This window comes from Musca autumnalis, unplaced genomic scaffold (genome assembly GCF_047663935.1).
Source record: "Musca autumnalis isolate F117 unplaced genomic scaffold, ASM4766393v1 scaffold_3, whole genome shotgun sequence".
NCBI lineage: Eukaryota > Metazoa > Arthropoda > Insecta > Diptera > Muscidae > Musca > Musca autumnalis.
The window spans coordinates 144089768-144111993 of NW_027411866.1; the positions used below are offsets into that span (position 1 = coordinate 144089768).

Sequence of the window (22226 nt, forward strand, 5' to 3'; positions counted from 1 at the left end):
TTCAATACACAATTTTTTCCATTACACAAGACAACCCAGCAAACCAACATTACTCGAGAAAACATTATAGTAGAATTGTAAATTCTTGTGTAGCCACTGGAGAATAAAAGAAACCTTATTCTCTTGAAAATAATGAATGTGTATGCTAATTACATTGTGCAACACTGAAAATGCAAACAACTTCTAGTATGCATTTTTTGAGAGTACATATTTAGACTAAAAAACCCTTGTAGGGTCTTGTCTTGTCAGATCCAGTTCGGATTTTATGGCCTCATCAAAACCGGGCTAAATCTAAACTTTTTTGCATTTATCAGGCGTTTATCTCAGATATGTATAGGAATTTGGCCTTGCTGTCTTTTGGCAATATTGTAGCCCTAAACTAGTAGAACTTATCTTTTGAACATTCTGAAACTCTAAAATGCTTACTTCATGTTGTTTCAGCGGTATTTCGCACCATATCTTTTACAACACCTATTTCAAACACAGTTCACACCAACAGTTTATTCTCGTATTTCGAATTTCACTACATTATTGACATTTTTATTATGAAAACAACGGGATAGAGGCATTTTACAATAATGACATGTTCTAAACCGTTGTGTATTACATTCCAGGGAATAATTTTCCAAAAGAAAATATTCAGAAAAAATTAACGGTTTTGGGATACGGTGCGAAATGTATAAAACTATGGCATTTTTGCATATATTTTGAAATTTGAGGCAATAAATGTAGTTTTTCAATTTCATTACTTCTCCAAATATGTTATTCTTCTCCTTATCTACAAATTTGCTTCAGAGGTCAGAAGAAGATGCGCATTGGTTTCAGAGATATAGCCCCGAATTTCTTTAAAAAGTCAATATTTAACCATGTTTAGATGGGGCCATATAATCCGAGCTGGATCTGACACAACAAAACCCAACTAGGGTTTCTTGTCGTTTGTGTCTGTACTTTCAAAAAATCCTCAGTTCGAATTGTTTGCACAAGATCACCATAAAAATGTTGTACAGTGTTATTAGCTTATCGTGGTAATTGTAGAATGTGTTTATACAAATTATTTTTCGTAAATTTTATAAAATCACACTGAACGGTATGTTGGGTCAAGTTCATGCTTCGTGGCGTAGTGGTTCGAAAGCTTAAAAAATACGGTAATCAACAAAAATGTCTTGTGGGCGCGAAAAGGCTCACATTGGTTCAATCTTTGTACATCGTAATATTTATCTGAAGTTTTATATAAAACTAGGGGACCCGGCGAACTTCGTCTCGCAGTCTGTTAGATACTGAAGTCGATGGCTTTCGTTCAAACCTATTATACTTTTATTGCTATCTCGTTGTCGAGTTCAATTGCAAATTTTTCTCTGTTTTGAACTATTTATGACGATCTTTGACGCAGATGTACATTAGACAATTGTACTTTCGATAATTGTCGGTTTGTCGAAGAAAGAGGGTACTGAGAGGCAAAGTGTTTCTATTTTCCTCGAATCTCTGTCCCATTTTAGAACTCATATAAATTTGCGTTTTAATCAATTAACCTACTTCGAACAGAGGGATCCGATTACTCCGTTACTTGATAAAAGTAACCATTTTCGTCTGCTTTTCTTTCTGACTTCTCTGTTTAAAGTGATCTCCCCAATTCGAAAGTTCGGAGAGAGCATTTTTATGCAGAATCCTAGTTTAAATTAGAGGGGCGCACTCTTCTTGTTCATCTCTGAATTAGACACAATGGCTCTGGTAACACGGACCACTGCGGTAATTGTATCAATATCACAAATTAATATGTCGCCAGATACAATATTTGTCCATAATTCGATCAAAAAATCTTCAGTACCTATTTCTTGCTTTTTATACCCTCAGCCTTTAGGCTAAATGTGGCTCATCGAACGAAATAATAGTTTTAGACCCCAAGATTGTTTGGACAAAGTTCTTTTGGACAATTTGGAGTCGATTTAGCCATGTCCGTCAACCGAACCAAATTTTGAAATTCGTAATACCTTGCCCAAACTTATTTTAAGTTTAAGTTAAGGATATAGATCGGGTTTGAATATGGACCATATCAGTCTACTCCTTCTTGTACCTACCACACAAAATTCGGAATAAATGAAGTTTAGGAACTTCTCTCGGATGGTTTTGAGTTTTTTTCAGCAGATTGTCCTTGCGGCCCGTTTACCAAAGTACAATTTTTTCGGGGCAAGTCCATACTTCTTGAGATAATGGCCTAAAAACTCCAAGAAACCCTGACTGCACCATCTAAAATGTCAAATCACGAAGATAACTCTCGCAGGCAGTTTCTGATTGGTCTAAACTTTGCACATCGTATTATTTCATCCAGTTCAGTCGGTCCACTCCTTCGGGTACCTTCCACACAAAATTTGGAAAAAGTGGACTTTGAAGGCTCGTCTCGGATCGATTTGATTTTTTTGCAGCAAAATTGTTTTCACGATTCTTATTACAACGGTACAACTTTTTCCGGAGTAAGACTATACTTCCTGGATAATGACCAAAAGGCTCATGACACCCTGCCGGCACATACTTAAACTGCTAATATGAAGGATAACTCTCAAAATGTCAGCACGTTTTTCCAAACTTGGTTTAAAATCGCTGTTTAAACTTGTGTTTGCTTCTTTTTTGTTTTTGATCAAAGGCTGAGGGTACAGCAGACTTATACTTTCTTACTTGTTTCTTTCCAATTTTGAATATCATACTTGTTCGATACATATACATACATACATATGTATGTATTTGACCATTTGCAATTGCCTTCCAGCTCTGCGGGAAGTAAACTGATTGAATTCATACTCCTTTTCAGTGGGGATATAATTTTTTAGTAACATGACAGGACAAAGACAGTATCAATGGATATCTGGTATTGCTCAAATTGTATACGGCATAAATCGAAGTTGATCTTTCGAAGATGTTTTTACTTGCGGTTTAAAAGTGTACATATGTATGTATATGCAACAACCTCATTTCCAATGAAATTACCTCCGAGCTCTAGATTTTTCAAATAACCTACCAATTTTGTGGATTTTGTACTTTTTTCCTGTGGAAACCATTTTCTGCGTTGTCATCTTCAACTTTTCAATCGGAATCTGACCGAAACCACTACTAATCATTACAAACTTTAAGCTTAACTCTCGTTTTTTAACTTTGTTTTCGCCGTTAAATTTTTAAAAAGGCGCTTAAAAATAAATAAAAATCGATTTGATTGTGAATAAAAAAATGTCTATACAACTTTCAAAAATTTACAAAACAGAGGAGTACAATGGACCCTGACAGTTGGTGCATATACAATCTTTGCCAAAAACTGTCAAAAAAGTGTGACGGTATACTCTAAACACGAAACTACATAGAAATGTGTCAAAAAATTTCCAAAAATATTTTTGCACATTTTTCGCAGATTTTAGCGATTTTTTTAGGTTTTATCCTTTTCTGCCATGAGACCATTCCGAATTGGTGCGAATTGTCAAAATCTGTTCAGCCGTTCTTGAGTTATAAGCGTAGTAACTAACATCATCCTTTTTTATATATATAGATTCCAAGATAAATATTTTATATCACACCTCCCTCCCTCACAAAGGATTGTTTGAGGATTGTTTTGACTTTTTCATCAAAGCTAGTCCTAGTGACTTTGATAACAACGCTTTGTGACATTATGACCCAGTAGCTGTAAAAATCCAACGGTGTTTAATTGCAAAGACTGGTTGGCATGATAACTATCGAAAGGAGTGACTCCCAAATTTATATTCACTTTCGAAATGGACTGTGTCGGTCCATTACTTCAGGAATGGGCTTTAATCCAAGTCAATGTTATCAGCAATACGTCGCATTTATTTGGAGTCTCACTTCTATAATTTTGTTGACAAGCTCATAATACAAAAAATTCACATAGTTCTGTGTAAACCGCCTAAATGCATAATTTTTTGGGAATATACATATTTTGGTTGTGTAGCCGGTATTTTAGTTGTCCATAAATGAAAGTCTCAATTGGCACAGGCTGAGGTATGTATGTACATGTCTGTTAGCAAAGCCGATCGATACTTTTTGCTTGTTTTATCTGCAGTTCACTTACCATTTTGGGAAATATGAGCTTTTATTTGGACAGTTTTTTTCGAGTTTTTATACAATCGCCACAAGGTGATGATGGCAATCTATCTAAAGTTTATACTGAAAGTAGTACTTTTGAAAAAGTGTTTGTAAAAAATAAGGTCATGTTGTCTGCCACAATAGCTGCAAGTAATGGCTATTCAGGTCGTTTATGTTTGGAGAAAGGTACAACATTTATAATTCTTTGTGAAACATCTATCGCTTTGCAGCGTCAGTGAGTATGAAAAAGGGGTACCGTAGGCTAGCAAAGCAAATGTATGTACCTAAATTTTTACCTTACAAATAAAATAAAGTAAAGAGGTATTGACGTTTATACTTTCAGGATTATTACAATATTTTCATCAACATATATGACCCTGATTTAGTTGCATTTTTTACATATAAGATTGAAAACTAGTAAGAAACTGAATATTTCGCAGATAATGAGAGCTTTTGAGAATGAAAAAAAAAACAGTAAAACATAAATATGTCGTAGTTTAAATATGTAAATACAATTTGTACAATTTTTTTTATTTACATGAATACGATTTACATACCGGCCAAATAATTACTTAGGACTTCAAAAATAGGTCATTGTTCATAAAAAAAATATTAAATATAAAAGAAGGAGTTAAGGGGTGAGTACATACGCTGCCTTGCCTGCTTACCTTGCTTGCTTCTGATAAAAGAATAAAAAAGAAAAGGGCAACCCAGTTCGAAATTTGCTCGGACTTCTTTATTCTTTTATTATTATTATGTCAGAAGTGAAGCAGGAAAGCAAGGCAATCAGGCAAGGCAGCTTATGTACGCATGCCTTTAAAGCGTCCCATTGAAAGGGATCTAGAGCTGGAAAACCTAAGGATTGTCAAATTTTAGGCATTTCGATAAATACTCATAATTTCAACGCGTAGTTATCTATGAGTTCATAGATATCTCCCGTGTAAGCAAATTTGTATAATTTTAATTCATTACTAATGTTAGCGGGTCCAAAAACGGTACGCAACACCACGAATTTTGTGTGTTCAAGCGTTGCTAATATGTTAAAAGTTGTAAAACACATATTTGTGGCAATGATTTTGCGAAATCATAAATGAAAATAACCAATGTTACCACATGTTTTCAAAAACAACATGGGTAAAGATTACTAATGGGTAGCTGCCTATCCGTTAACCTAGGCTTTGAGTGTACTATTCTATGGGGTATTTATTGCGGATTTTATGCAATGTTTTGCTTTTTGAGAATGTCTGATAGCAAATTTTAGACAATTCGACAAGATTTCGTGGCTTATACCTTCAAAATACTTCTAACTGAGGGGTATCGTTATATGCGTGCTATACCAAAACACGTACTGATATGACTCATTTCTAACTTTACATATTTCAAGCCTAATTTATAATTTTGTGACAAATGTTTATGCTTAATTTATGTTATTAGCTGCATTATACAGGTTATCATTTTTACCACCAATTCCGATAACACTTAGAAAAAGTGCGCTTTCCATAATGCTTAACCACTTAACCAATGTAAAAAATCCCAGCAAAAAGTTTGCCTCCAAAGAAGCAGTTAAATCATATGTACAAGTGATCTGGAAGTGCATCAAATTATGCATTTTCACTGATGATTTTAACAAGAGCGTGACTACTGAAATATGCACTCCATTGCACTGCATTTTAACTGACCCTCTGGCACTGCATTTTAACTGACCCTTTGGCATTGCATTTTAACTAATCCTTTGGGGGTAGAATAGGATGCAGTCCAAAGCACGTGTTTTGATACATTCTTCGAAATGTGTGCAAGCTATTACAAAATATCCCAGAACAAATAAAATGCATTTATTATTTATGTATGTAAAACAAAAATATTAAGAACTTTATTACATTAACACAAATTATGAAAATCCTCCATTGAATTCAATCGCAACCATGCGTGTTTCCTCCGCTCTCCATTTAATCCAAGCTGAACTGTTCTTGTTTCGTCTGCTAAATGGGTTTGATATTGTCTTCCCATCACCAGCTAAGAATTCGACATGTACTCCAACAGCACTCCATTGGCAAATTTTTTACCGAAAAATTTTTCGCAAATTTAATATTTTTTATTAAAAAATTTTTGGAAGTGTTAACACGCTTATCTCTTTTTGGAAAATGTATGCCGCTCCTGTAGAGATGTACAATCTGATTTATGTACTTGTAGGGATCTCTAACAACTGCTAATAAAATGTAGGGAACGGAGTGACTTTTTCACGACTCCGTTTGGACTGCATCCGGATGCTGTTAATTTGTGAGGAATTGGAGTGGCTTTTTCATGACTCCGTTGAACTGCATCCGGATGTTGTTAAAATGTGACAAGTGGATGTGATTATTTGGATTGCATCCAAATGCAGTTAAAATGTGAGGAATGGAGTGCCTTTTTCACTACTCCGTTTGAGCTGCATCTAAACATGCCGTGAAAGAACTAGTCCACATTGCACTACTTCCAATTTATTTTGCTGGGATGTGATGTTTACTGGCCTTTGACTCGAACTCACACATTAATTGTTCATGGCGGAAATGCTAAACCCTCGCAACATTGTATCTCCTTTGAAAAATAAATAGTTTTCATAATTGTGTGGCAAATTTTACCCTTGCCTTTATATCCTGCAATTAGGAAATAAAATCTTTTTTTTTCCCATTAAGAATGTGATGACCTTTTAGTTATATTATTTATTTTCCTTCCTAACTTCACTTTGTCTTTCGTACATTTTCTTCAGTCATCTTTTCCTTTTTGTATTTTGTTTACGTAAACATTTTCTAAGTGCTTCACATTATAAGATTGTGTTAATTAGGCAAAAGACACTTAGGACAAATGCCGTCCGTTCAAGGGTTAAAGGGTCAGGGGCATAAATAAGATTGTCTTTTAACTCGTAAAGTATTCTCAAATAATTGTCCATTTCAAGTGTGCTTACGAATTTTGAAGAATGATTATTTAAGTGTTTATTTTTAATTTATTTTTATTTTTCATCATTCTCATCATCCTTTACTTCTTGTCTTTTATTTACAGAAATCCTTGAACAAATCTTTATTCGTCTGGAACACTTATAAAGAATAACAATTTCTACAAAAAAAGGTAAGCAAAATATTTGTTTCTAGGAAATTGTAATTGTTTGTCTTTTTAAGCACTTATAACGAGTTTGCAAACAGAAGCAAACGCCTAGATAAATATAATATGAAAGCTAAATACACACACTGTTTTATATTTAGATACAGGCGACAAAGGTATAATTATTTCGACAAAATTTACTTTTGTTGCAAAATGCATACACTAGTTATATGCATTTTTAAAACTGAATTTATTAGTAGTGGTAGTAGTAATACTTCTTTATTAGAAAATACAAAATATAAGAAAGTTTAGATACATATATTGCTCGTGGAAATTGAGGGATCATCCGAACCTTAATTGTCGGGGTTAGCTGTTGTTCTTTCACAACCTTGAATGATCTCCAATTTCAATACCCACTGTTAAACATTTTGTTTCTTCAAATTTTGAAGCAACAAAATATGGACTTTAGCTGAAATAAATACACAACAAGTATTATCTTGCAGTCCAACAATACAAAGCCAACAACGATCTCCAAGGACAGTAATACATATTATTATTCTCAGCGACATCATTATTAATACTATTTATACCTATTTAAAAAGCTAGTAGATATATTCTCTCATTTTTATACCCTCCACCATAGGATGGCGGTATATTAAGTTCGTCACTCCGTTTGTAACTACTCGAAATAATCATTGTAGACCGCACAAACTATATATATTCTTGATCAGCGTGCAATTCTACATCGATATAGCCACGTCCGTCCGTCTGTCCGTCTGTGGAAGTCACTCTTGCTTCCGAACGGATTGAAGTAGGTGGATGAAATTTTGGTAAAATCTTTTATATGTATGTAGGACTTTTGGTATCAAAAGCGGACTATGTAAGTCGACGTTTTCGTATAGCCTCCACACAAAGTGAAGCGTGACGCGTCGTCGTTTTAAGGAAATTTTAGGATATTTGTCCCATTTGACCACCGAATTGGTTGTAATTTGGTATTTTGTGTCTCCAGAGGCTAAAAAATATGTCTACCAAATTTTGTTTATATAGGTCCACGTTTTGGTATAGCCCCCATTTATGTATAGGACATTTTAAGATATTTTGAATGTATTAGTCCCATTTGACCACAGAATCGGTTGTAACTTTGCATTTTGCATTTTAAGAGGCTAAGAAACATATCTACCATAAAATGTTTACATAGGTCCACATTTTGTTATAGCCCCCATATATAGTACGCGTCATTTTAAGATATTTTGAATGTATTAGTCCCATTGGAGCATCGAATTGGTGGTAATTTGGTATTTTGTGTCTCCAGAGGTTAAAAAACAATTCTACCAAAGTTTGTTTATATAGGTCCACGTTTTGGTAGAGTCCCCATATAACGCCCCATATATAGTGCGCGTCACTTTAAGATATTTTGAATGTATTAGTCCCATTTGACCACAGAATCGGTTGTAAGTTTGTATTTTGTGTTTCCACAGGCTAAGAAATATTTCTACCATAAAATGTTTATATAGGTCCATGTTTTGATATAGACCCCGTAGGACGATATCTCCCGATTTTCGGTATTTTGAAGGTTTAGCCTCAATATTCCACCGAAATGGCTAAAATTTAGTATTTAGTCTTCGTTGGGTGTATAAAACTTTCCCCCGGAAATTTGTAGGTATAGGTCCACGCCTACATATAGCCCCCATAGGACGGTACCTCCCGATTTTCGGTATTTTGAAGGTTGTGGCCTCAATATTCCATCGATATGGCTGACATTTGGTGGTTAGTCTTCATTTGGGATATAAAACATTTCATATGAAATTTGTCGGTATAGGTCACATGCCCTGATATAGTCCCATAGGACGATATCTCCCAATTTTCGGTATTTTTGAAAGTTTTAGCTATACATACTATCAAAATGCCTGAAATTTGATATTTCGTTCTGTTTTGGGATGCAAAACTTTCTCCCAGATGTCAACGTCTTCATATAGCTCGCATAGAACGGTACCTCCCGATTTTCTACATATAGCTCGTTCCCACCAAAATAGCTGATATTTGGTAATAAGTTTTTGATAGAGGTATGAAACATTCCAGCCGAAATGTGCCGGTAAAGGTCGACGTCCTCAAATACCCCCCTAGGACCGTACCTTCCGATTTACAGTATTTTGAAAGTTGTGGCCTCTATATACCACCGATATGACTGAAATTTAGTATTTAAATTGCCATGGGTGTATAAAATATTACAGAAGTGAATTATCAGTATAAGCCCTTTTCTTCAAATAACCCCATAGAAGCGTACTTTCCGATTTTCGGTATTTTAAAGTTGTGTCATCAATATCCCATCGAAACGGATGAAATTTAATACTTAATCTCCGTTGGTGGTATAAAACTATCCACCTGAAAATTTTCCGTATTTTTCCATGTTTTTATATACCTCCCATAGAAAGATCCCTCTCAATTTTCGGTATTTTGAAAGTTTTACCCACGATATTCAATGGGAATAACTGAAATTTGGTATTTAGTCTTCGCTGGAGTTACGAAACTTTCCTCCAGAAATTTATCGGTACAGGTAAACGCGCTCCCGTTCTTGTTAACTATACAAATCCAGAATATCCAGGTTTAGGTCTAGTCAGTTTTGCCCAGTTTTATGTATTTCGCTCAATTCGAAAAATTGTAAATATTGGTCCATGTTTTGGAAAGAAACAAAATGTCGCCCCATATTAACTGTTTTGAAGAAAGCAATCTCAGTTGAGATATATGTACTACTCCAGCAATAAAAGGAAGAGTTTAGTACTTTCATAAACGAAACAAAACTAATTATTCCCATTCACTTCAATACAGTTCGTGGTGGAGGATAAAAAAGTTCGACCTTTTTGAAGAAGAGCAGTTAGAAATAGCCCGGTGATTTTTGACCTACTACAGCCACCAACTATAGCTCTTAAAATAAGTCCACGATTTTGTCCAATCGTTGCACATCGTAATCGTTCTTTCAAACCTACGTCAAATTCGAAGATGGACTAAATCGGTCCACTTCTTCCATTACCTACCCCACAAAAGTTTAAATGTTTAGGTTTAAGAACAGATTCAGACGTTTTCGCGTATAAATTGAATCATTATTTTGTATAGCTTTCTCAGTACTCATTAAGCAGTAAAGTTTTGTCACAGGTTGAGGGTATATCTCTGTCTATTTCCAACTATCAGTATGGAGGCCGCTTTCTACTTTTGGCTCAATGTCAATACTTCTGTCATATCCAAGTCAGGATGATTTTCCACGATGACAATCAATGACCTTAACGACATTGTAAATGGATGTTATGACCGTGGGATGTGGTTCTTTTCTTCCTCCAGAGCTTCCTGCTTGGGAAGGATAGGTCAAGATAGTTGAGCCCTGAACCGACCAAGTGTGTACTGTCCTGTTTGATTGGGACTAAATAAGTATGGTATCTAACTCATCACCCATCGCAGTTACTCAGGGATAGACTAATGCATTTATAGACGACGGAATGCTCTCACCGAGTATGTTCGAATTGAGTGTGGTAACTAAGAAACTCAATATAAAATGCCAAAAAATACAACTTAATAAATATTTTGTTCTGGCAAAAGACTGCATGGGGTTAGTTTTTGATCGGAACTATATTCTCAGATAAAAATATTCAAGAAAATATTGCCATTTTCCCCAAAATTCGTCTTCGAACTTTTTGAGTTTTCGGGTTTGAGTTACTTGACCGCGGAAAAATTGAGTAATCAGTCGTTTATAAATTTATTAGTCTATGCTCAAGGGAGAATTCTCTCATCTCAATGAGTGCACGCCTATGCATATTGACAAAATGATATGGGACTTACTTTTTATACCCTCAGCCTTTAGACTAAGGAGGGTATATGCACTTTGATGCGATGAAAATGTGCCTCATCGAAATAATGATTTTTATGTTTGGACGAAATGTGTTTCAGACAATTTTGAGTCGATCTAGCCATGTCCGTCCGTTTGTCTGTCTGTCTGTCCTTCTGGCTGGAGCGCACGATAACTCTCATATTTTGCCCAAGCTTAGTTTAAGTTCGAAGATGACCTACATCGGTCCACTCCTTCTGTTACCTCCCCCACAAAAGTTCGGAAAGTTTGTGCGCACGATAACTTTTGAAGGGATTGACCGATTTGGTCCATACTTTGTGTAGCGAAAACTTTCTACCAGAGTGATATGAGGTTCCAATATGGTCTCAATAGGTCCACTCCTTCAGGTACCTCCCACACAAAATTTCGGAAAAAGTTCAATTTAGGGCCATCTCTCGAATCGCATTGATTTTTGTTTTAGCAACTTGTATTCACTGCCCTCCATACATCGGTACAAGTTTCATCAGGGGCAAGTCCACACTTCCTGAGAAAATAGCCTGAAAGTTGCAAAAAATCCCTATGACACCGTGTGAGGTGGTTGAAGCCCAAGATAAATCTCGAACGGATCTGCCGATTCGGTCCAAAATAAGTTTGAAGATAATCCATATTGGTCCACTCCTTCAGGTACCTCCCCCTCAAAAGTTCAAAAATGTTCGGAAAAATTGTTCGTACGGTAACTCTTGAAGCGAGTGGCCGAATTGGTCTATACTTTACACATCCTAATATATCTACTAGATATAGATCAGGTTCAAATATGGACTATATTTGTCCACTCCATCCGGTACCTCACTGCCTCTATTACGATGGTAAAAGCTTTTTAGGGGCAAGTCCATACTTCTTGAGCAAACAGCCCGTATAGTGTAAAAACCCCCTATGGCACCATATGTTGTGGCTGGAGATCCACTTCCATAACGGTCAATGTCGATCCATTTCTTTTAGTATCTTCTCCGCAAAACTTTTGACCTTTAATCCTAATCAACATTTTTGTCGGTTCAAATGCCCAAATTTTGGGAAAAATTGTTTCAATATACACAGGCTGAGGGTATATCTCTGTCGGTATATATCTCTGAGGGTATATATCTTATCGCCGAGTTCGACACTTGTAGAGAAATTTTACATGGAAGAAATACTTAGGAAATGTATGCCAAAATTACACTGAAGAGATATGCCATACCCTCTGCCATGAGCCAAAAATAATTAAGTTAATTTTTAAGGCACGTACGCAATGGGAACCACCGGAGTGCAGTGCAGGTCCGCTTTGCACTCAGAAGATCTGTGGTTCAATCCCTGACCGTAACATCAAAAAATTTTTAGCGGTGGCAAATTCTTCCAGTGTAATGCTGGCTTACATTTCCTGAATATATCAGCCATGAAAAACTCCTATACCAAGTGGTGTTGTAAGACACGCCGCACAGTGTTGCCGCTTCCATACAAATGTGGACAAAAAATAGAAGGCGTTGACCTAGGTTGATGAATTTTTGCACATGTACTTATGAGGGCACAGGAATGAAAAATATCAACTTTGGTCCATATCGGTTCAGATTTGGATATAGCCCCCATATATGTATGTATATCTTTACCCGATTTTGCTATAACTCGGTCAGTTTTAATCGAATAGCCTTCAAATTTAATACGTGATATTTTATTAGGCTCCTGAGTAGTTTCAGGTTTGGATATAACTCCTATATATATCTTTCCCCGATTTTGCTAAAAATCGCTCAATTTTTGATGAATAGTCTTCAAATTTAACATGGGAATATTCCCCAGGATCCTGTTCAGTTTTACCGATTTTGATTTGATTTCGCAAAAATCGGTACAGATTTGGATATAGCCTCCATATATATCTTTCACCGAATTTGTTATAAATCGGTCAATTTTTGAAAAATAACCTTCAAATTTAATATGGGATGTTTTCTTAGGCCTGTGTCCTCATAAGTACTTGTGCAAACATTCATCAACCCAGGTCAACGGTAAAACTGAAAGAGGACCTGAGGAATCCCATATCAAATTTGAAAGCTATAATTGTTCCACAAACATCCCAGATGGGACAAGGGAGACTTCTCTCATATTAATGAGTGTACCCCGATTCATATTAGCTCAATGATATGGGACCTACTGTTTATCGCCGAGTCCGAACGGCTTGTCTTAAGACACCACTTTTAGAGAAGTTTTTCATGGCTGAAATACTCAGGAAATGTCGCCAACATTACTGAGGGGTATTTTGAAAGCTATTCATCAAAAATTGAGCGAATTATAGCAAAATCGGGGAAAGATATATATAGGGGCTATATCCAAATCTGAATCGATTTTTTCTAAAATCTGTGAAACTACTCAGGAGCCTAAGAAAATATCACATATTAAATTTGAAGGCTATTCGAATAAAATTGACCGAGTTATAGCAAAATCGGGGAATGATATATATAGGGGCTATATCTAAATCTGACCCGATTGTTGTAAAAATCGGTGTAGCTACTCAGGGGCCTAAGAAAATAACACATACCAAATTTGAAGGTTATTCGATGTAAATTGAACGAGTTGTAGCAAAATCGGAAAAATATATATGTATATGGGGGCTATATTACATCTGAACCGATATATCTCAGAAGGTTGCAGGGATGGACAGAATGTTTTTACACATTTTGATTTGGAAGAGATGTCCAATTAACGGACATCAAGAGCCAAGGTGGCAATAGGTGGCAATCAAAAGATATACTCTACCAAATATTAAGAATTTATATTGTTTTTTATCAAATTTAAATTTGTAATTCTTGATAACGGTACTTTGCCCATGTGCAGTTGATGTGAACTTTTTGTACTAAAATTTTATATTTATAGCCCACCCATCAAATCCCCATCCAAAACTTTTAATATTATCAACAAACTTTTCAGAAAATGTTATTTTAGATGTCGTCTAATTTTCATACGATTATCGCCTTAGATTATCTGGGAAATATTTTTCATATTTAAAGAGCTATATCTGCATTATGGATGCACATATCGACAAAATTCTTTCAGATTCCTTGTATCGGATGTGTTTACTGTAAGAAAAAACATAAACATATGTAAAAGTTAACATAACATTTTTTGATTTTTTTCCACGCGGCAACACTGTGCGCCTTTGGGACTCGGCGATAAAAAGTACACCCATACCATTGAGCCAATATGAATCGGCGTGCACTCAATAATATAAGCGAAGTCTCCCTTGTCCCTTCGAGGATGTTGTGGGAACATAAATATGTACGTAGTATGTATTTAGGTTAGGTTAGGTTAAAGGACGCGCAGCTGTCGTATTGGACAGCCACTGCACTCGGAGACCTTATGGTCCATTGTCTTCATCCTATAGTGTGGGTAGGACACAAGAAAAGAAATAATTGCATAGTAGGTATCGAGTTGAGAAGTAAGAAATAAGAAAAATTAAGTAGTTAAGAAAATAAGGGAGAATAATTAAGAAGGTGCTATGGATTGAAAGACAATTGAGAAATTATTTATGAAAGGAGAGCGAGTAAAGAGGTTTTGCCATATTAGGATGCTGCAATTCGTTCATGTTGAAGCCACTTCAGACCCTTGGCGAGAAGAAGAAGGGTTGTTGGCTCGGTTTGGCGGAATGTTGTCAGAGATGATATTATATGTTCACCCAATATTTGGATTCTCCTGGTCCTGAGCATTGGACAACGGCATAAAAATGCTCAATCGTCTCTGTTTCTTTTTCATCTTCGCATAATCTGCAGTAGTCCGTAGAGTCATCTCTATCCCATTTGCAGGTCATTGATATTGTTCTGCAGTGTCCCGTGTTTACTCCAACCATTAGTTTCAGGTCGGGTTTTCTCATAGAGAGTAGACAAGTGGTTTTCCGTTTGGAGAGGTTGGGTCAGATTGCCTTTGATACCTTACAGCCAGGTTCGTTGTTCCAAATCTGACCAGCCTTCTCCCTGTACGAGTATACTTGTTCTAGGAGCCGCATGAAGTGACACAAGGGTGGATTGATTGAGTTATCGATTTCGATGTCGTTTGACTCAGATCCGCGACGCGCCAATTCATCCGCTTTTTCATTTCCCTCGATGTCGCAATGTCCCGGGACCCAGCACAAGGTAACGATTGATCGTAGGGCCTCCAAAGCTTTCCTGCAGTGCAGTACAAGACCGCAGCAGACTTGATTGAATGGGATCTAAGTGATTTTTGGTCCGCTTGACTATCCACATAGATAGTCATCGGTCCAGCTATGTCCCCTTCCATGTCTTTTTATCAACTCTGCTGCTTTCGTGACCGCAAAGATTTCGGCTTGGAAGATGCTACAATTTTCGCTTAGGTTGTACGAGATCCGTAAGTTGAGGGTATCGCTGTAGACGCTCGCTCCTGTTCCCCCTTCCATCTTAGATCCGTCGGTATAGACCTCTATACCGGGTAGAGATGGGGAGTTGTGGGTCCAGGCTTCTCTATCAGGTATCCGAACTTCAATATCGTCGAAGTGTAATTGTGGTTATATATAGTCACTGATTACCTCCAATCCCACTGATAGTCCAGATCGTCGTAAAATAACAGCGTGGCCATAGTCGAAGTTGCGCCATGAGCTTATCTCCTTGAGTCTTAGGGCAACCGCCTGGGGAGGTATGGATATTGGGTTGTTGACCCGAAGTGGGTCTCTTAGCACTGGGGAATGGCTCCTCCATTGACGTATCTCTCTTCACCGCGCTTTTTGGTGGAGATGGATTGGGTTTGGTAGGTGCTCCCCCAGGTGCGGAGACCGGTGTTCGGTCGGACTTCCCAGATTTGGAGCTCTTATGATGCGTCCCCTTCGACTTGACTGCCTTCTCCTTTGAGGTTTGCCCTGTCTGTGTGGCGGGACATCCCTTTGAAGAGAGCTTTGAGGTCGAAGGAGGCGAATCATTAGATGGTTTTCGGATCATGTCAACATCGCTCCCGGTTTGGCCCTTGGGGGCTGTGGGAGTCGATGTAGGCATTGACCTAACCTCTTCATTAGCCGATACGAGAGAATGCTTACTGATATCAGGATTTCTCTTGGGTAAGTGAGGGTGAGATTTTTCGATCTTTCTCACTACCTTTTAATCTTGATCATCTTACATTCTCTCAGCGTTATAGATGAGGTGAGATTTTTCGATCTTTCTCACTACCTTTTAATCTTGATCAGCTTACATTCTCTCAGCGTTATAGATGAGGGTTCCCTGTCAATGTACTTCCTGAGGAAGTACATTGCTCTGTGGTACGCCCTCCTCTTTTTGACCCATTGACTTGCAGAGCTATCTGAGGTGGTGAGAGCTTTTCCGGCCGGTATTTTGGTCGGAGTTCCTTCCTCAACAGCAGCAAGTCCTTGTGAGCCAGCAACATCGGCTGCGGTCGATGGTTGGGTAGCTGGTGCATCGGTTGGTCCAGAGTTCATACAGGTGGCTGCTTCCACTGAGGTCATCGTTGACTACAGTCGCTGGAATGACTGTGGTGGTCATTTCGTCATCCGATGTAGAATAGCCAACCTGACTGAGACGCAGGGCCAACGTCTGCTCCAGTATCTCCAGGAGATTCCGGCTTTGTTCAGCCAAACTGTCAGTGTCAGCTCCTATAGTGGGTACCTTATGTCCGTCCCCTCCCGGCACTACCGTCCCGTCAACCGTTGGCCGGGTTGCCCCAGACTTGGTACAGAATTTTGAATTTGAAGAGTTATCCTTAGGCATTACAGTGTTGTCATCAATCGAATTTGTTTTAATTGTTTTTTTTGTTTAAATTTTTATTCTCCATGCGTCATAGATTTAATGGGGGAAGTGAGGTACACCATGGCATAGCCCTCCTGTACCAAGGCAAGGACTTGACAACTAAGTCATTACTGCGTTGAGATGGCCAGGTATCAACGAGGCTCCGTTCTAATACAGTTGGTACTCTAACTGCAAACCTTAATACACCGATGGGCACGGTTTCGCCTAACACCCCGGCGTTAGGGGGTCTCTAATAAGTAGGAGGCCGCTACTTGGATAACCTTTGGTCGGTCACAGTTCCCCAACTCAACACTTCCAGGGTGTTGAGTGTGGAAACTGTGACCTTAAGCCCCCGCATCGCGCCAAGATTGTTATCCCTGGCGGGGGTATTTATGTATGTAGGCGATGCTATCTCTGTTCGTGGGTAGAAGTCTATTATCGGGATAGTTTGAGGGTAAATTTTCGTCGGCAAGACCGACTGATACTGTATTACTTGTCCCATACGTCATTGCACTACTACAGTATTTTCCTATAGGATCTTACACATATCACATGTTCAGCTGCCAACCTGCCAAATGTCCCCTTCTAATTTTAATGCTCAGGGGTGTTCTTCCCCTATTTTAATAGCCCATACAACTTCTACAGGTTAAAGACAAGCTGCATAATGATATCAATTTCGCAGTAATGTCACACGCAGACATTTTCTCAATCACTATCATTCGAATAAAATCAAAATGTGTATGGTTCAATTCCCGAGAGACAAGTTTTTCAAAGTTACTACCACATGCGACAAGAACTCTTCACTTGTAGTAGGAATATATAATACTAGTGAAGAGTTCTTCCTTCATATATTGGTAACTTTGTAAAGTAATTTTGGTCAATGGAGCTTTAACTAAACTGGTAACAATGCTGGCTATGATACGGTGTGCCCATATGAACTTATAGAATAAAATTATGTAAATTTACAAGCAACAACACAATGATCTTTAAGTGTTTACTCGAACGAATGCCTTTAACATTATATACTTAATACATTTTTGTACATATACATATTTACATGCTAACATTTTATATACTTGTGTGTACTCACATCTCTGTCGTAAATTTCGATATTTGCATTTTCATGCTGAATATTATATCGCCCTTAGAGAATTTACATAAGTACACATAAAACCGGTACTCGCACTCTTTCACCTAACACAATCCGAACATCTATTGTATTTGGATTAAATTTGAGTCTGAGAATGCACACATTAACACACATACACAAAGGAATTACAATTACGAGCTCATATAAATATTCCACACTCATATGATTAGTGTCAAGTGTGAGAAATAATTATTTACATACAACACTTGCAAAGATTTTAAGCAAATGTGATTTCTACTGCTATTGTATTACAATATTCTGCTTCGAGTACCCGATTGCTCTTTACATGCTAAGATGAAAATATGGCGCAAGTTAAATCATAAATATTGTAATATGAGTATGTAATATTATTTTTATTTATGAAGTTATGAACGAATAAGTTTCAAGTTCTCTTTGTATTTTATCCTACATAATACGAATACATTTCGAAGGACAGCAGGACAGCCCTTCTATTTCGAAGGACCAATGGACATCTAAAACTAAATTTGCAGAAATGTGACAAAAAGCGATAGCATTAGCAACAGTTTTAAATTGCATTATTTTAGCTGGTGGACATTTTATTTACAAATTTTGCTGTAAAACTGACATTTGTAAAATTGCTTTATTACCTAACTTTAGTGGACATTCCTCCACTGGGCTCGGACAATCACTCCCAATCCCCATAGCAGGTTATGTATTTGTAACAACTCTTTAATCTTTGAATTGGGTATTAAACCATTTCTGGCTTCATTGTTTCGCAGGCAATAAAAATTCTGTTGTTTGCTGATTAGTTTTTTGATAGTTTGGCATAAATTTGCCACCACTACATACAAATGCCTTTGTGTTTTTACATATTCACATGGCAAAACATACCTCAAACCTACATAAATAGAAATGATTGTGGCTGTGATGCGGCTGTTTAACCAGCATACGCATTCATAAAATTGGAGCACGTTTAGGATATATAGGCAAACATTTGTAATCATGCCGACGCACGGTGGTCGAAAGCACTGATCTAGCGGCGCGAAATTAATAACTTGCAAACGAATTGAGATACGTCACTGAAATTTTGCACAACCTTAGCTTGTACCTGTGGGTAATAATGGGCCAAATATGAACAATATCGGCTAATGTTTTGGTATAGCCCCCATGTAACGGAACCTTCCGATTTTCGGTATTTTGAGGATTTAAGCCACAATTTCATAGCAAATTGACTGTAATTTGGTACCTAGGGTTCCACAAAATATTTCCACCAAAAATTATGGACATATGTGCACGTTTTGATATAGCCCCCATGTAACCGTACCTCCCAATTTAAGGTATTTTGAATATCATGACCACATTTTTAAACCAACTTGGCTGTAATTTTGCATTACGTGCTCTCACTGCGTATAAAATCTTCTTACAAAATATTTTCAATACGGATTATTGTTTCGAATTAGCCCCTTTTATGGTACCCTCGATTCGTTGAATTTTTACTTGTTATCCCATATTTAATAACATATTTAGCTATAATATGGTATTATAGTGTCTCCGGGGGTAGAACTCCTCCTTGCAAACATTTCTCAAGATAGGCCCATATTTTGATTTAGCTCCCATACAAATGCACAGATTAATTTGTATGAATTTCATGCAAAATCCCTTATTTTAAAAGTGCAGTCATCAAAAGATTTGCAGATATTTGCAGCCCTAATGTAGTTATTCCGAATTCAGAGAGTCCAATTTCATTCCCCAAAAAATAATCGAACCTAAGTTCGGCCTAGTTTACGAGATGCACTCTATAGAACAAGCGCGTACAACCCATAAAAACACTAAAAAATTGAATTTTTTGAAAATTTATTGCTATATAACTAAGTACCTCCAGACCCCAAACTAATTTTTATAATTTAACTCATACCCTCTGCTATTAATTAAAAATAAATTTTGTCCACTTTCATTACGAATTTATTTAATATTTAAACAAATATGAAGTTAATTTTTTTGCAACAATTTTTTAAAATCTGATGCAACAAAAACTCTTGTATTTGATAGTGAATAACTGAGTGAATATTTACAACAACAAAAATGAAAAAACGAAATCTTAGTCTGTATAGTGTCTGTAATCGATACAATGGAAACTATTTCGCAATTTTATAGTTCGATTTCTTGACTTTCGCGCCGCTAGATCAATGGTTGCGACCAGTGTGCGACGTCATCGTAGCTGTAGTCGTCGTCATTATCTGCTAATGTTCTCCTAATTCAATTCTTATATTGATTTGATTTAACACAATTTGTGTGGTGTAAACACAATGGATGTGTGTTTATGTATACAATTATGTGTGCGTGTGTGGTGGTATTTGACTGCTACATGCTTCCAATTCCAGGCTATTATACCATAATTGCGTTAATTTGTTAATCGTAATTTATTCAAGTGTGAATGAGTTCAATCATTCGCATTCTATCGATAATAAAAAAAAGAAGATGTGTATGCGTGTTTGACATGTGGAAAGGGAAATAGGAAGACGAAGCATGTGGATACTGCTGACAAAAAAAAAATTAAATCCTGAAAGCAAGGCATGCATTATGATAAATGGTATTTGATTTTTGTGAAACGAGATTGAATTTTGATAGAGCATGTCATGCCAGAACACCCCTAATAGAAGTAAACTAATTCTAGTTATAGAAGAGAAAGAGCCATAGTCCTAAAATAGAGGGAGCTCTTCTCATAAAAGTAAGTCTTCTTTTAGAATAATTGTGGGTCGTATTAAACTATTATAATCCATATTTTCTTATAACTCAGCAGGGCTTTTCTTAAAGAAAGATACCATGTGCTATTATTAAAGAACAGGATATACTTCCATTGAAGAGGGGGAGTTCTTCTTATATAAGAACAATAGCTCTTCTGATCGACGAACAAGAGCTCTTATTATATAAGAGCAGGAGTTCTTCGTACGGAAGAGAAGGAGTACTTCCTATAAAATAGCAAAAACATTTTCTGTAGAAGGAGCTCTTCCCATAGAAAAGCAGACCTCTTCTAATAAAAGAAGAGCACCTCTTCATCTAGATTAACTGTATGTCACTGTATATCTTATAATTGAAGAGCCGAATCTCTACTTGTAGAAAGCAGATTATTTTCCTATAGCATAGCATAGCACTTCTTAAAGAGCAGGATCTGATCTCATAGTAAAGGGCGAGTCTGATAGAAGAGCAGGAGTTCTTTATACAGAAAAGAAAGAGTTTTCCTACAGAAGAGCAGGAGCTCACCTCATAGAGGGAAAGGAGTCTAGAGGAAAGGGAGTATGATAGACGAACATGAGCTCTTCTTATAGAAGAGCAGAACCTCTTTCTATAGAGGGAAATGAGCTCTTCTAATAGAAAAGCAGGAATCTGAACACTTTTTATAGTTGGAGTTATTTTTTAGAATAGTCGGGGCTCTCCTTTTAAAAGACTCCGGTTTTTTCTTTTGGAAAAGCAGGACCTCACTTTATAGAAGAGCAGGAGCCATTTTTTAGAATAGTCGTGGGTCTCCTTTTAAAAGACTACGGTTTTTTCTTTTGGAAAAGCAGGACCTCACCTTATAGAAGAGGTGAGAAGAGCAGGAGCTTTTCTCATGGAGGAGAAGACACTCTTCTTACAAAAAACAAAAAAAAAAACAGAACTTCTTTTTACAGAAGAGCAACAGCTCTTCATATAGAAGAAAATGAGCTCTTCTAATAGAAAAGCAGGAGTCGGAGCTCTCCTTTAAAAGACTAGGATTTCTTCATTTAGAAAAACAGGAGCTCTTCCTGTAGAAGAAAATGAGCTCTTCTTACAGAAAGGCAACAACCCTTCTTACGAAGAACAACAGCTCTTCTTACGAAGAACAACAGCTCTTCTTACAGAAGAGCAACAGTTCTTCTTACATAAGCAATAGTTATTCTTACAGACGAGCTACAGCTCTTCTTATAGAAGAACAGGAGCTGTTCTTATAGAAGAGCAGGAGCTCATCTTATAGAAGAGCAGGAGGTCTTTTTATAGAAGAGCAGGAGGACTTCTTATAGAAGAGCAAGAACTCTTCTTATAGAAGGGCAACAACCCCTCTTACAGAAAAGCAAGAGCTCTGTAGATCTTCTCATAGAAGCTCTTCTTATAGACCAAGAACTCTTCTTATAAAAGAGCAAAAACCCTTCCTACAGAAAAGCAACAGCTCTGGAGATATTTTCATAGCAGAGCTATAACTCTTCTCATAGAAGAGCTATAACTCTTCTCATAGAAGAGCTATAACTCTTCCCATAGAAGAGCTATAACTCTTCTCATAGAAGAGCTATAACTCTTCTCATAGAAGAGCTATAACTCTTCTCATAGAAGAGCTAGAGCTTTTCTTATAGAAGAGCTAGAGCTTTTCTTA

The 22226-nt window shown here is 36.9% G+C and overlaps 1 protein-coding gene across 49 annotated transcripts in view; it reads left to right on the forward strand.

Moving 5' to 3' along the window:
• LOC141397847 (uncharacterized) overlaps positions 1 to 22226 on the forward strand; it is a 401443-nt gene that overhangs the window by 116207 nt on the left and 263010 nt on the right. For all 49 annotated transcript variants that reach the window (XM_073974611.1, XM_073974616.1, XM_073974614.1 and 46 more), the window contains one exon: positions 7117 to 7182. The gene's annotated coding sequence lies outside the window, so the exon portion shown is untranslated. The remainder of the gene's footprint in view (positions 1 to 7116; positions 7183 to 22226) is intronic.